Source organism: Stegastes partitus, unplaced genomic scaffold, assembly GCF_000690725.1.
Source record: "Stegastes partitus isolate 25-593 unplaced genomic scaffold, Stegastes_partitus-1.0.2 Scaffold394, whole genome shotgun sequence".
NCBI classification, from domain to species: domain Eukaryota; kingdom Metazoa; phylum Chordata; class Actinopteri; family Pomacentridae; genus Stegastes; species Stegastes partitus.
The window spans coordinates 62,209-79,359 of NW_007578125.1; positions in this window are offsets into that span (position 1 = coordinate 62,209).

Here is a 17,151-nt window from a genome sequence, read left to right on the forward strand (position 1 = left end):
TTTGTAGCTACATGCTTTTAATCGATGGTCCCTAAAGAGAGTTCAGAGTTCAACATTTTATGGAAATTCCATGCAATGTGTGTCCACTGCCCTCAGCATATGAGGAATAATGTCAGTGACACGGTGCTACTGTGCAATGTGTCATATATCAGCTGCTATATCATCTTAAAGGTGTAAAGTCACCACAAGTCTATCAAAAGCATCTATGTGTGTTTTTCTGTGTTTGATAAGAGGAGCTTAAGACTGACCAACACACACCTCATAGACTGTATACTGCAGCATAAAGGGACCGTGTGCACATTTGCTCTCTGTGTTCATAATCTGTTTTGATGCACACATGGGTTTGCAGATCCATGACCTGGCCTTCATACATCTATGATATAACCACAGTCTGGGGTCTCTAAGAGCCTACATGTGTCATTTTCTGCCACAAACTTCAATATCAAGCTCAAAATCACCTTTCTGGGCAATTTTCAAAAATGAGCAAAGAGTCATAGTATGTCAGTGTAATAAAAAAAATAATGTGCTTCTTTAAAAAAAAAAAAAAGGGCTCATGTTCTCCAGAGCTCCAAACAGAACTTAAATATGTGTTGAGTTTCTCCTATACTGTAAAGTCATCACTTTATTATGGAAATTGTCCTAAGATCCTATATGTTGCAATTTTGCACTACATATATAACTCTAAAGTTTAATTCAATTTAATTAATTTTGCAAAAAATGGTGAATGGTCACAGCAATCCAGATCAAATCTCAAAACACACCACTGTGATTTCAGGAAAAGTGGTAATAACACATTAGTAAAAAGTAGTATGTATTTGAAGGGGAAGTAAGATTCTTTTTCTTTTCTTTTTTTTTTTTTTTTTTTTAAATCTGATTTCACCATAGATCCATTTTAAGGTCAGGTGTAAAACACAATCCAGACTCAGTCCAGATATGAGATTCTTGTTGAGGGCAGGTGTAAAGAAGCCCTATGAGTATTAATCTTCCTCTTGGCTGCTGGTGGGCTGATTTAGCCGCTCATGTTAGGTCAAGGCCGTCATTCTTTTCTTAAAGACCTCACTTCCCTGCCAAACCGGGATTTCCGATTGAGGGGCCTCAATAACAACTTTGATGTGGACGGCGTGCTGGAGGGTGAAGTGAAAGGCAGGAGGGAGGAGGCCCGCACAATGGCTTGACCTTCCTACTGCATCTGCACAGATCACACTCTAAATGGTCACATTGATGCCGCTGCTTAGCTCTTTGCTGGGAGCCCTGATGGAGCCAACACTGGGGGACGGGGACACAGCAAAGCCTGGGCACCTGCCAAAAGACAGGGACAAATTGATTGAGATCAAGCCAGCTCTTATTGCATTTAACCCTCTGCACCTACCAGTTAGTTCTCCTTAAACCAATGCCGGGGTAAACTGGAAGGGAAGTCTAATTAGAGCTGCTATTAAAACAAGCTCCTCATTAAAGATTTATTTTTCCATTTCTTCTTGTGTGCCATTATTAATGTATTTTTTTTTTGTTTGTTTTTCTTATTTGCTGATTATTTTTACTTCTGTTTATACTCTATTTTGGTCACTTCTATTCAGATGCACCCTGTAATGCTTAACACAGTCATTGAAAATGTTGGCCTTCAGTGTTGTTGGCTCAGTTTGCAGAGACACTTGTGAATAAATACATAGTCAGAAGAGACTTCTTGTATTGTGCCAAAGACATTGCCAATCATAATGGTGAAGGTAAAATTAAAAATCCCTCCATACAATGCTTTCTTTTGCTTGAGCAACTTAATGAAAACAACTGAGGTGAGGTTAAAATTTGTCTTCATCCTGTCAGGTGTCGCGCTAATATGTGGGAACTAAATCTGCTGTGTGTTTTACTGCCGTTTTAATGACGATACAGAGGGGAAAAGGTGCGTTTGGATTCTTAAACGCAAGTGAAGTTTTGTTAGCGGTGCTGCCAAGATGACCTGCCACCTTCTGCTGCTACCTTTTTATTTTATATCTGCACTGATTGTTTTCCTCAGAGAGCCACATTTTTTTTTAAAGGTTCAACACAAGCAGACAAACACACACACACACACACACACACACACACGTACGTTTTCCCCTCATAGATGACTGTGTCTCGGTCATACACTTAAGGTCACCACGAGACAAGAGTGGGAAGAATCGGAGAGCAAAAGGCAAAATGGTTTGTGTCGATTTAAGCAAGAGGGTAATAGGAGGAGGGGGGGAGGGAAAAAAATCAATAACAACATAAAATTGATTTAGTGCGTGTCATAAAACATAAGTAAGTGCTCGGAGATGGAGAAAACTGGAGTCTCAATTTAATCTGTGCAAAAGCCGCACTGTACAGATGAAGTGATGTCAAGAGACAGAGATAGAAAGAGGAGGGAGGAGGAAAGGAGAGCGGGTGGGAGGTGGAACGAAAAGGAGGAGGGAGGACAGAGTAGACCCACAAGATAGAGAGAGGAAGATACAATAAAATCTAAAAGACAGACACTTAATTGTCATATTAAAGACTCTCTTCCAGTGCTTGGCAGAGTGGAAGGTTAGCTCCCATTCATCATCTGGCTAACAGCCACTTGAATGAAATCACAATTAAAATCTGCTCAATATTGTCCCTGGGACGTTTTGCGAGCATTAATTTTTTCCCATTGATTCTCTACCCCCCATAAATCAGAAATGTTGCGGCGCATGTAATGGTTTATGGAGAAGGGATTATGGTGTTATGAAGCTAATGTAGCAGAACCGTCTCATTTACACACAGCCTCCCCGGCCGTCTTACAGGGGACAGAGTTATTACGCTATTACGCAGCCTATCGCAAACACAACACGCTGACACTCTTTAAAAGCTACATGTAATTGGACAATACTGTAGATTTACAGCTTTTATGATCATAATAGCACTGCGTTAAAGGATTTTGTTTATTAGCAGCGTAAGTGCTACCACCGGGGACGGGAGAAAACTACAGTCCTTAAAGGGGGAGTTCACCCAACAAATACAAAATAAATCTGTCCATTATTATTTTTTATGAACATCTACCTTGACCAGTATTATATTAACATGAATATAAATGTCAATAGGACTCACACAGAGACACTGTAGATTGTAAATAATAAACGGAAATAAATCAAACTAGTTGAAATGAAAATGAAAGTTGGTCGAACACAGTTTTATGGTAAATACTGCAGGTTGTGTGAGCATTCCATGAATAACATTAGTGCAACTTTGAGCTACTTTTATTTGGGTATTTTCCTTTTAGGCTACTTGAACATGAGGGGGAGGATTTTATTCAAGGTTTGACATGCTTTTTCCTCAACAACATTCATTTGCTTTTTTTAAATACAACAGTTTGTTAAAGGTTAACCCAGTGGCCTTTTTGGTTTCTGTCATCTTACAAGAAGCAGCATGTTGTCAGGGTCACATGTTCAAAGCTCTGTCAAACTGAGAGCTTTCCTTCTAAATTTGGTTTCATTTCAATTAAAGGTTAAATACTCCAAAACTCTATAGGATTAAAGAAAATGTTAAAGAACTTTGTGCTTTCTTTCCTCTCTTGTTAATCATCTACAGAGCCCTCAGATTGATGTGCTGTTGCTGTATATAAACTTATATTTTAGTGCAAACTAGCTCCACTACAGCAGCAACACGCTGCCGGTACACTGTTGTTTCACTTTTAATAATCGCACGGTGTCATGTATAATAATGTAGCAGCCAGAGGGAACCAAACCAGTACTTTTACTGTAGCCTCATGTGGCTGCCAATGTTTATGTACTTTTATTTAAGCAGGATCTTTACTTGTAATGGAGTACTTTTGCTTTTCTCATAGAGCTACACATTTTAATTAGACTTTTATTTTTTTTTCAATTATATCTCTATACAGCCTTTGATTGGAGATTCTTTTGAGCGATGTCTGTCTAAACTTAGCAAGGCCATGATGAAACGCTCAAACACACACACTGGCATTAAGTCATTTGCAATTTTCTCTACAAGAAAAAAAGAAATTAGAGAAACTAATAATACAAAAAAAATCAACAAACAGTAACAACAAGCTCTTCATTTGACAAGATACAAATAAATTGCGTTTTGTTTCATGTGAACAAGTTTGTAGAAGTATGTGTGTGTCCGCCAAGGGCTCCCTTTATCAATCCAAACAACATCACATAGAAAACGTGGAGGTGGAAACATCTATACAGTAAACTCTACGTGTAAGAATAAAAATGAAAAGTGTACAAAAACCACTGCAGAAGAAACTCTTGTACTGCTAATAGTTTAGTCCACTCTGAGCAGTACATTTCACAGAATCACAGAATCTCAGTGCTGGTGAATCATTGTCATTCTGTGCCATGTAGGATATTTTACAATATCTACAATTATGGTGCATGGCATTGTTGGATCATCAGCAAAAGATAGTCTTTGCTGTCTTTTTTAAAATTCTATCATCACCTGTTAAGTGCACCATATACTACATAAATTTCACCCTCAGTACTTGGACAGTTGGATATAATGCTTAATAATAAACACAGCAAACTACATAGTAAATAGAGAGTAATTTCGAAGACAGGGCCTTTATAAGATGAGGATTGGATTTTAACTTAAAGCTTGAAGTTTGTACTAATCTCATTATAGTGTACAGAGTTATCCATATTTGTTTTTTATTTACAACTGTTATATTTCTTACTCTCACATGCCAACATCTCTGTCATGAAAACTGTATATTCTATCTTTTCTAAATGTCACAAATCTAATTAAAAAACAAAAAAAAGTAATATGCATTTAACAATCACTCCCTTGTTTCTTTCCAATAATTCTCTTAATCAAAATGTTTTTTTAACGGCACTACATTATAGCATACTTTCATAATTTCATCTGCTTAACTTGTAGCTATCTAAAAATAAGAAAAGTTGCAAAGCCAAGTAGAATGTGTGAATTCAATATGAGGGAGCCTCCTGAGGGACACGTGCACTGAGCTTTGAGATGGCTGGAGCCCAGCAGCTCAGTGATCCCGGTGATCCCAGCTCTGACTATCATAGCTCAATCTGAGCGAGTGAGAGGGAGACCCAGTACCCAAGCATCAAATCATCATCACATAAAATGCTCCTGACACCAGCTAAAAAGGGAGATGGATCATGTGGCTTTGTGGTGCAGCAGAAGTTTGTCCCTTGATAGACCCTTAACTCAAAGCTAGTGCACCCTCCTCCCCCCCTCCCCTCCTTCCATCGCCACCAGACATCCCTATATAGTACACACACACACACACACACACACACACACACACACACTGCCTGTCCAACAGAGGTAATTCTCTCTCTTCAGGGTCAACAGCTTAACAAGGCCAAATCATAGCAAGCACCTCTTGGCTGAAGCGTCCCGCTCGGACTAGACGCACAAGTGCGTGTCTGCCTTTTGTAGGCAGACGGGCAAACTGTGATACAACTTTACATCATAACAATAGAAATGATATATACAAGCAGAAGGAAGACTAACCCCTCTGGAATTTCAATATGAAGATGAAAAGCAGTAAGTCTCTTTGACAGCCCGCGGCTACCAGCGACTACATGTAAAAATGATGAATGTAAAGAGAAATATCCATAAGTGCCACGGCCTGCAGTGTTTCCCATACATGGTTTTTACTGAGCCTGGCGACATGGTGAGGGCACTGTACGTACAGACATAAATGACAGCTTTACAGTGTGCATAAAACCCCTCCATAGAGAGAGGCACATACTTATATTGCCCCCGTGTCTCCAACTCTTAAGAAAACAGCATCAGGAAGCCTCTGGTGGTAACAGCTACAGGCAAACCTGAGTTCGTTACTCAAATAGGGAGTCACCATCATCTCTGCACTGCTCACTCAAATTGTGCTCATTCATAAAGAAATACAGTGTCTGCACTAAGGGTTTTATGGAGCAAGATGATACTTGTTTTCACTTGATTTGAGTGGCATTTGAGTAGAAGTGCCTTTAATTGTACACACTTTTGTTCAATACGGATGCAAGTTGTAAAAACATGCAACAATTTTTGCAAATAAATATTTATGCAAAGTACTCGATATTAATTTTGCAGTTCTGCTGGAGTATTTCTATATAATGCTTTTAACCACTACATATCAGGCCAAAAAAAAAAAACTTTTTACACTATTACATTTACTTTACAAGGTCATTTTTTACAAACATTTAAGCTGTATCATCAGATGATAAGATTTAGATTGAACCACAGTGTCTACAATCCTTTACTTCCACACATTAAAATCCTGTTTACATAATAATCCAACAGTGATGAGCACAATGAGCACTTTTACTCATTGTGATGCTTTGGGTTTATTTAGAACTTGAGCATAGAAGCCTATAATGGAGTACTTTTTAAATATATTTAAGTAATGTTTGCTTTTATGATGACAAACATGTAGATTGGATCGATGCCATACCAAAGCGTTTAAAGTTGAAGTTAGCTTACAATGTCTGCCACATCATTGGGGCTTGAAAACACATGAAGTTAATCAAATTCATATGAAACTGTACAAGAAAAACAGTACTTGCGTGATGGTAGTTTAAATGCTTCTTTCACTAGATGGAACTTCATCATGTCAGTCTTATGAGCCTGATCACATTAGATGCATTAATACCTAAACATGGTGGTAAAACCACTATCAAATGAAGGAGCTAAAAACAAAAAAAAAATAGGTATATTGTTTAGTGGCTTAAAAATATAGAGAACATAAAAATAAAGAAATTGTAATACTGAAGCCCAGACTGGAAAAGGGCAATGAATTTATGTGATTTGCAACCCGGATGTGACACTTTAAAGGACGCTACATGGATGGTTATCAACCATCGCTAGCAGCGAGAACTTTAAATACACCGTTGTCCTTGTTTCTCAAACTGACAACGTGTTTTATTTCTTCTGCAAAGCTTTTTCACTCAGTGTTTTTTCTTCGGTTTAAAGTCAGTTTCTCACTTCCTACATATCTCTGCAACCAATTCCACAGCCTTTTATTACGTTGCTTCGGAGGTATAGTTTTCTGCCTTGACTGTGCACTGTAAAGACATTCTGATGAGTCAAACAGCTTTGTATAAAAACTTCAGTGCAGATGCAGTCGTGTTGCTAGAAATGGCAATTACTATATACTGTACCCCTGCTTCACATTTAATGCTGCAGTCATTTCAGGTGGTTAAAAAGCATATCAACAGAACCACCAAACAGATACAACCATTACCTTCGTTTTATACTGACTGCTCCCACGACTGAGGAATAATGAGGAGCCTGGAGAAAACCTCGGGAGTAATGTAGGCAGCCCTTGTTGTACAACAGATAAACAAATCATTGGCTGTAATGCTTATGTTATCTAAGTAATGATATCACCATGAATAATGTTATTTGAGCGACAATAAATGGCTCCTTGATAAGAAGGGCCAGGGATTTACAGTGTCTGCAGGGACAAACATGATAGCAGCGAAATAAATGTATTCCAAAGCACGATGCTGTAATTCAATCTTTAGCTAAGATCTTTACGGTACGGCCGGGGCCTCCGCCGTCAGCTGCAGTCTGCCACAGAGCGCCACATCCTCCAGATAAATTCTCAAGACAGTCCGCGAAACGCTCCCATAACCAGTGACATGGGATGATTTCCCGCCTCTGACAAGCCCCAGTATTGAGTATGATAACACTTACTTTGTCTTCATCCTTGACTGGAGTATAATATCAATCCGTTTGATGATCCAGCAAACCGAGTCGAGCACTTGTGTATCAATCTTCATACATCGCTGCCTGGTGTCTAACAAAGAGCCCAGAATGGGATCATTCAATCACTCCAGGCTGCGCTGTGTTCGGTACACTTGGCCTTCTCTGCAGCTCAAGTGTTTCACTCCCTGTCAGCATCTGTCCTATTTTTCATCCCCTTCTTTTCCCTATCTATTTCCTTCCCTTGTGGGGGATAAAGACACAAATTACAGATGATCATATCACTGCGTGCTCGTCATAACTAAACGTCACATGGTCAAATAGGCATTACTGCCTGATCTCATCTTCCAAGTGTCCCAACCTTTCTCATGAATTGCACAACTTACCTTTGCTTTCAGCACCCTTAAATCATCGTCCCCTTCCCTTTAAGCCCTGAGCACTGACGAGGGTTCAATCTGTCATTCAGTACCTGTCTTCCCTTTGGCTGAATATCAAAACTTATCTTTAATTCTTTCTTTTCTGATTATCTGACAGCCATAACTGTAACTCTTGCCACACTATCCGAGCAATACCTGCTTGCATATGAGGTACATAAGACGATTCATACCACCCACAAAGCTATTTGTTAGCTTAGCATAAATACATGAAATAGCTAGTCTGTACAAAGTTCAAAGGGTCACTAATTAACACATGATGTCTTGTCATCGTTACGAGGTTAACAGGAATGCCTGGAAAACATGATATCATTCAAAAGCCCATGTTAAAACCTTTTTATGCAACTCTTTATGTCCAGATAACCAAATAATATATAACATGACAAGTAGAGATGCTGGAAGGCAGATTTTGTTGCTTTTAGAAAGACAATAATGATTTCCCTTGTTTTATGTTTCAATGCTAAGCTAAGCTAAGCTAACTGTCTGTCAACTCAACAACAACAACAACAAAAACATTACTTTAAAGAATGAGCAAAGAGTAATTACATAGTCACTGGGGTTGCATTGAGTTCAGTGTAAGTGTGACCGACTTCAGAAACCCAGCTGTATGCACACCTAATGGTTTGGATGCTATTCCAGATGCAAGTCAAAATATTTTGTTTTTTCAGCATAATTAATTAACAAAACACTAAATGTGGTCAAGTTTTAAGATGCTCAGTAATGGCACCAAATGGCCCATTTTGACACATATTGGTCAAACACTACTGTGTACTGCAATAAGATTCATGAATATGCTAGAAAATGCATACGTTTATAATATTGGTCATTTTTTAAATGGCTAAACAGCCATGTGATGTTATCTTTTTATTACGCCATATGTGTAAATAATAAAGTTACCAAGTGTAGCATACTGGCTGATTTCCATTACGCCAGCCGCCTCCAATAAACATGGCTCTGCAGCAGGGTTTGGTGCACTGTGAAGACAACTATGAGGCTGTGCTCTCCCAGTGAAATATAGTTCAATCAATAGACACTCAGCAATCAACTTTTACTTGTCAGTTTTGATATATCCAATCATAGCTTAGGGTTGTTTTGCGATGTCTAATGTTCTGTGAAGATGGGCTTTTCATATTCTTTATTGTTTCCCTCTTTTGCCCCCATCAACAAAAAAATGTGCTCACACTTTTGTGAAATAAAACCTCAGAGGGAGAGAAGGAGGAGGAGGAGGAGGGCGAAATGAGGAAACGATGAAATTTAACCCGTTTAAAACTGTATCATTTTCCGACCATACCTCAGGGCGCTGGGTGTTTATCGGTGGGACTGGAGAAGCAGAGATCACCGACTGGTAATTGTTTCCTCTAAATCTGCTGAGCTCTGAGGAACACCAAGTGCAGTTTTTCATCAGACAGAGAATGAGAGGGTAAAAGGACAATACTAAGAAAAGCAAAAATGCTTTAGTCCATCATGTTGGTTTTTATCACTTCATCTGAGAAGTTAGAAAGGCCACTAGCCTTCCACACAACATAATTATAAACGCAGCTTTTGTCATTGGAAGAAAGTTGACTTTGGTTTCTGCTGCCACTGAAACACATACAACATTGTCTTTGAATAAAGCTACCAGAAAGAGAAAATGGGGAGAGAGAAAAAACAAAAACAAAAACGAAACAATAAATTGCATTTTAAATTTGATAGAAACAGAAGCAGAGGTGTTTTGAAATGCACCTTAGCACTAACTTGATTTGACATTTTCCTATTGAGTCAAAGCTCAGCAATGGGCCTGATATCTCATTTAGCTGTAAAGTGATGTGCTCTCCACGCAGCCACAAAAAGACATCAGAAAAGCAAAGTACTGCCACACTCCACTCGGACCAATTTGTCTCCATCACTCCATTCATATAAACACTGAATGATTTAGCTAAAATTGTGCAGAGAATCTTATGGGGATTTTTTTTTTCCCCCCCACTTTATTTTCATTATTCTTGCGAGTATGTTGGAGGTTTCGATTCTATGCGTGCATTTGGCTTTGAAAGTCTCAGATTTAGTGCTGTGGTATTGGCTCATTTTTCATATCCATTGTTGGCTTGTCAGGGTGTCATAGCTGTTCCACAGAGCTGTTAGATCAGTCCAAATGTATAAATCATCCAGGATCTGACACACTCATTTAATTTGGGGGGCCCTGGTGCAGCAGCGGGCCTATTAATGAAAAATCCCTGCCCTGTTTGCTGAGTGGGAACATTCAGCGCATTTTATTTTATTTTTTATTAGCATGGATATTCTGTATGATTTCCCTCTGTAGTCTGCTGCCTGCCAATCTGGCACTTTGTCATTTATCATCATATGTTATGTGTCAATCTGCTGAATTCTTTCAGTCAATAGTCCTTACGAAGATCACTTTGCATATTAAGGATAAAAAGGGGCAAACTCGGAGGGCGCTAGGTGAGCCAAACCTCTCACATTCCTCAGTGCAGCGGTGGTTCCAACCCCGGAGCCTGTGTTATTGTTTTCCATCTGTGAAATAAAGTAACAGGTACTTAATGTACCAAAAACAATTTGTACAGCAGTTCTTTTTCCCCATTGAAGGCGTGCATGGCTCGCTGAGGGCTCCCCTTATCTCAGCGAGGCTAATCCATTTTCACACTGCGCTCTGGCGCTCTCATTTTACAGCTGAGGAGCTCTCCGGCTCCACGCTGGGCCTGAAATGGGACCCCAGTCACTGTGGCCCCTTGGAGTTTGCGTAGGTAAGTGTGCAGAACAAATGCTGAAAAGTCTTTAGAAAGTTAAAGGGACTAGTTTGGCTTTTTTTTTTTTCCCTCTCTCTCTCTCTCTCGCTTGCTCTATCGCTCTGTCTCTCTCTCTCTTTTTCGCTTCCCCCCTCCCTCTCCCATGGTCCCACCTGATCACCTACAGTTTTTGTGCATTTCACAGAGTGAGCCGCTGTGCTTGAGTGTTTGCAATCGGAGGAGCGTACAAAAAAGGGGAGAAATTGTATATGCATGTGAGTCATTCTGTGCTGATAAGCTTTGTAGTTCATGTTTTTTTTTGCTATAGTTCTGAATAAATATTTTCACAGGTACAAATATGATCTATCAAACTTTAGGTCTTAGCATTATTTTGTTAACTTGAGTCACTAGACTCATACAAATCTGTGGTTTATTAAAAAAAAAAAAAAAAATGCATCAACACTGCATGTGCAAGCTAAACAGGAGCAAGTGGGGTTGACTGTGGCTGAATGGGATTACCACAAAGTTCACATCAAGAAGAAATGACTAGGATGTCAGAGATCAAGAATTAGTCCCAAAATTATTTCAATATACTGGATGGATTTTTTTTTCTTTTACATATAAAGCATCCATTATTCACAAATAAAATATTATTGGTTGGATGCATGCTGTATTTTGTCATTTAAAATCTGGTGTCATTTCTAAACTTCTCCTAAAACTCAAAAAAAAAAAAGAATTTGCATCATGACAGACTGTGGCACAACAAAAAGCTGGCAGGTCTGTTTGCTTGATAATGATATTGGGGTCCCAGCAGCTTCCGCATGAATTACTATCTAATGGGGGCCCTTCTGTCAGTCTGGTGTCATGGGTGCTTCAAGTGCAGGTTGGAAGCCCTTGATGGGGCAGCTTTGTTTGAGAGAGTCAGCCAAAACACTTTAGAGATGCACAGGTCTGGGAAAAATGGATACAACTCTCCTTGTAACACCGGTTTAATTGGTCAGCCTGAATATTAAGATATTTTATTGGAAAAAGATTTTCAAAATACTACTACTTAAAATTTGTGACGGTGTCCACAAACTGTGTTATCTTCCATTTGCTAAACTTAGCTGAAGTACAAAACTGACACACCCTTTGCAACACCCTTAGGTGTGACTTTCACAACACGTCCATCTGGTTGTTTTTTTTTTGCTTCTTTTTGTACTTCCTGCCAACTCCAGACACCCGCTCACATATCACAGAAAAACTGTTTTGATTTACTTGCGCGTCGTGCTCCTAACCCTTCACTATCCCATCATGCCAAGTCGTTTAAGGCATCTGTGGCCTCTCTGGCCCAGCCTCTGCAGCCCCATCAACCCCCCGCAGCGGCCCATAACAGCGCATGCCCACTTGGCTGGGCCAGCCGGGAGGGCAGCCGGGCCAGGACTCCCAGGACTCCCAAGCATCCCGAGCAGCTGGAAGTCCCATCTTCCCATCCTGCTTCTCAGCAAAACAATCAAAACACAGAAAATCTATAATAAATCAGTCTCAGGCTCTATCTGGGAAAAGAAAAAAAAAAAAAAAAAGGAAAGGGTGGCTCAGTCGAGGAAATCGCTGTTTGAAAACTAAAAGCGATGAATTTTTCTTTAGCTGAAGAAAGCGTGTTGGACAAATGGGCTTGAGACTTCAAGGGTGCTGGTTCAAATCTCGACACCTTGGAGAGCGGTTGTAATGGGCTGAGTTGAGCTGTCATGGTTCCCCTTTTCTAGAAATAAATCTTAATATTAACAACAACAACAGCGTGATGCATTAGGGGTCTTTTAATGCGATTACCTCTGGCTTGTACATTTGCAATTGTGCATAAGTGAATGCGTAAGTCTGCTGATGTGATTCGCAGTTCAAACTTACTTAGCCTCATTGAGTTAACCCCTCTAACCTAAACAACCTTAATGGAGAGCAAGAAAAATCCCTCCACCTCCCCCACCCCACACACACACACACCCTTCACTTCTCGCACCCTCCAAACACACACACACACACACACACACACACAGACACACTCTGACCACCCCAAAGCTAATGCAGTTGACTCAGAGGGTCATCTGTAGTTCACCGTGAGGTTAGAGATAAAGAAACATGTACTCTCTTTTTGTGTTTGCCTGCTCGCCTTCGTGGGATGAAAAGGGAGAAAACAAAGGTAGGAGGGGGTAAAAAAAACCCAACAAAAAAAAAGCAGATTTCCAGATTACAGCTTGCGCTAATGCATTCTCATTGTTGTATTTTAAGAAACCACAGCAGAATCATTTAGGCACTTTAATTCGTGCTGTATGACTTCTGTAAGTCAAATCAGATCACAAGATTCCTTCAAAACAGAAATACCTTTTTTCGCCCCCCCCCACCCCCCTCCACAGCGGTGTCTATTTTGGTGGGCTCACCACTGGGCCCAATTGTTTACATTAGGATGAGCTGGATTCTTTCTCTCCTTCTCACTCACTTGCAGTGATTTGAAGTTTGCTCTCTCATCCATGTAACTAATGCCGAGCGAGGCCAAGCTAGAATGCATCTGAATGGGCCTCCGAGCTGCTAGAGGAAGAGATTCATAATCGCAGGCGAGATGACAGGTGGATCAAATTTCTAAACTTTTTTTGTGCGAGCGGTGACAGGCCATCAGTCAGCAGGCAAAGATGGTGTTTTCTTAACCCCAGAGTTGCATTAAGTTGACATCCTGCCGTAACGGAACTAGGTGACATATTGATGTGGAGGAAATATAACAGGCGGGAAGCTTTAAGAGTTTAGGACTCGGCAGAGGAAGAAAAAAAAAAAATTACAAGCAAGAGGGCTTTGGTGGGTTTTATGGGTAACAGTCAAACAAAGTGACCATCTTTATGGCCTGTCTGTGAATATGCCTGCTTCAGGTCTGTAGACACAATGTTAAAGAAGTTTGATGCACGAGAATAAAAGCACAACAAAGCAAAAGGATTTAAAAAAAAAAAAAAGGTGCAAAGCAAAAACCAGTGCTGCTCAATTAATTATACCAGCAAAAAGCAGATTCTCCATAAATCAAAAACATCACTTTTATTGATTAATAGACAGTAAATACCTAATGGACACCCAACAGTAATTTTTCAATTTAGAACTTGAATAGTGATGCGACCCCCCCCATAAGCCGTGAGAGTATATTGGTGAGGCGGACTAAAACCCGTGCATCAAATCAAAGTGCAGTGTGTTACCATAAGCATGAAGACAAACTGCTCTCACGTTTCTAAGTACAGAAGTCTATGTTCGCTTACTTTGTCACAAATCACTGCAAGGCTTCCCTCCCAATCCGTCATTTCGGGATTACCGGGAGTTTGCGTGGCGCTGCCGTCGGCACACAAGCCTGTCACCTGCTCAGTGGGGGTAATAATTGGTATGAAATAGCGTTATGGACAGCTGAAAAGTAAGTGCTCTGATTGACTGGGAATCCACTCCGAGGATTCCTGTTTTACACTTTGTCAGGGGTTCTCGGTTAACTCTCTACTCTCCCCCCCCCTCAACTTCCAATTCTTTCTTTCTTTCTTTTTAGTGCTATGGATTTGTTACCATGGAGGCTTGACAATCTTGCTGACACCTCTGTCAGAAAATGATTTTTTTTTTCAGCCGGCCCCTTGATTGACTCCATTTGTGGGGTGTGACTCTATCAGAAAGTGCCGGTCTCCTGCTCGTTCAGTCATCCTCTTTCTGACTAGTGGAGTGGAGAGACAGAGAGAAGAGAAGGAGATGGGAAAGGAGTGATAGGAAAAAAGAAAGAAAAAAAAAGCCAAGGCATGCATTAAAATATTAAGCAGATGTGAGGAATTCTGCTTCATAATTATATGTGGGTTTTCTTTTTTGTCATTTCCGTCATTCCTGGGTTGCTTCCTGCGACGACGGGAGAACAGATGCGAGTGAAGATGGCAGAGAGTGAGCAGTCACGCTGCACGGCGACTCACTGCACGCCTGTACAGAACAAACAGGCGTAGAAATCTCGACGAGACGGGGACGTGTATAGCCAATCACACAGTACACGACATGCATCTGACAGTGAACAAGAGGAATTTGTTTCGCTCTAACACCTGAGACAAAGACAGAGAGGAAACGGGAGGAGTGGGGAGACCAGAAGAGTGTCACACACATACTTAGATCTGAGCGGGAAAATGACGTTTGTCTTGTGATACAGATATTATGCGCAAACTGACTAAAAATGCGTAATCATGCTCGCTCACAGAAATGCAAAGACAGAATGCTTTGAATTTGTCCAACTGTCGGAGGTAAAAAAGGAGAGAAAGAGGGAGAGAGACAGAGAGAGAGAAAGAAAAAAAAAAAAACATCGAGACCCTCCTTCAGATCACCCAGTTGTTATTTGTGCCTTAATTCACCAGCTGGTATTAGTCTCTCAAAAGGCAGAAGCAGCGGCTGCGATGCTCCAAGCCTCACATATTCTTTTCTATGGCTTATCAGTCGGAGAGCCAGAGGAGCTGTCCAGTCTCATTCTCTCATTGGAGAGCACATGTCAGGACCTATTTGCCACTGGTTACTTTGAGAGTGACATCAGTGATGACCCCTTGACCCCCACTGACTGAGAAATGCTTCTGCAATAGTTTTCCATTACAGAGGCGAGAGAGCGCCGACACCAGACGGATATGTTGAAATGGGAAAATAGGAAAACTGGAAAAGGCATTTAGACCTGTATTTGACCTATCATGTTTCAGTTTTCTGCAGGAGGCTTTTATGAAATGAGGATTTGACCCACGAACAAAGCCTTTGTCATCTCCCTCCTGTGTTTCCAACGCCCCGACTGTCCGCCGAAGGCTGTTGCCGAGGATGAAACGAGGGTGACTACGCCAACACGCCGAGCTCCTGTTCATTTTCTTTCATTTTCTTCTCCTTCTTTACTCGATGATGTGTGCCTGCTCGTCAGTGTGGCTATGTGTGAATGTATCTGTAGAGTTTTGAATTAGGGCGCAAATTGTTGTCACTGAGCTTTCAACATGCCTCTCAACAGGTTGGAAACCAGGGCTTCATATAGATTTGAGCTGAGATAAGTCGATGGCGATGTTTGTTCATCCAAGAGCACTCAGCTTGACACCGCTATTGCAGTATTTCCAAAACGATAAATGATATGAGAATAAAGATACAGAATACATGCACTGTACTGTTTTTTTTTGTTGTTTTTTTTGCAATAACAGCGTTGGAACTTGGTAAATATAATGACTGAGTACAATTTCTCAAACTAGAAAAGTGTGCTTTGAATACAGAAAGTGAAATAAACATTGGTTTAAAAATGATTTTCTTTTTTTTTCTTTTACAAGAAGATATTATCTGAAATAAGACAAAAACATGTATTAGTCTAACAATGTGCTGGATGCTATATTACACACAACACCTACATCCTCAAACCCTTTCCTGCAACATTTTAAGTTTTTATTCTACTATGTGTAATCATAACTGTCACCCTTTGCTGAATATGGCTAATTTGAAATTTTGGGAAAGCATTTATTCACTGCTTTGGTCAAAGTTAGATGAGAAGATCCATATTGCTCTCAATGTGAAGCTGCAGCCAGCGGTCAATTAGTGCTCTATAGCTTAGATTGTAAATGGGTCAACAGCTGGCTCGCCTCAGTCCAGAGGAGGAAAAAAGAAAAAAAAAGAATCCACCAAGCAGCACCTCTGAAGCACACTACAGCAATTAATTCACTATATATTGTCATCACCAGGAGATTGCCAGGCAACCAGCTCAGACTAGGAAGTCATTGCACCCAGTTAAGACAACCACAAAACCAAAGTCAAAGTGGAAAGTAACTAAATGACAGTATTTTTACTCAAGTACGGACGTGTAATTTAGTATTTCCATTTTTATGCTACCTTTCTACATTTAAAATACACAAAATGTAAGATATTTCTACTTTGCAACATTTTACAGACAGATGTCAAACATTTCACTGCATCACATTTACTCATCTGACAGCAGCATGCGACAGTCCTGTAAAACACTTTGCTAACATCCACATAGTTGTTCCCAACATCTTTGGTTTATGACCTCAAAACAGCAAAGATCTGTGACTAATTTGTACCACTTGTCATGTTTCAGAAGTCTGTAACTTGATTTATATAAGTCGTTTCAATGATGAGACATCCCATCGAGACTTTTGGTTTCGGAATCTAGTTTCAGTTCAGAAGTTTTACAAACATATTAGAAAGTAGACAAAAACTATGTGTAGGAGAACTTTGTTTTATCTTCTTTTATCTAATATGAATTCCTTTTTGGAAGGTATTAAAGAAGAGAAAGGTAGCTTCACTTTGACGAGCGACGACTGCAACAGACTGCTTATGTATCA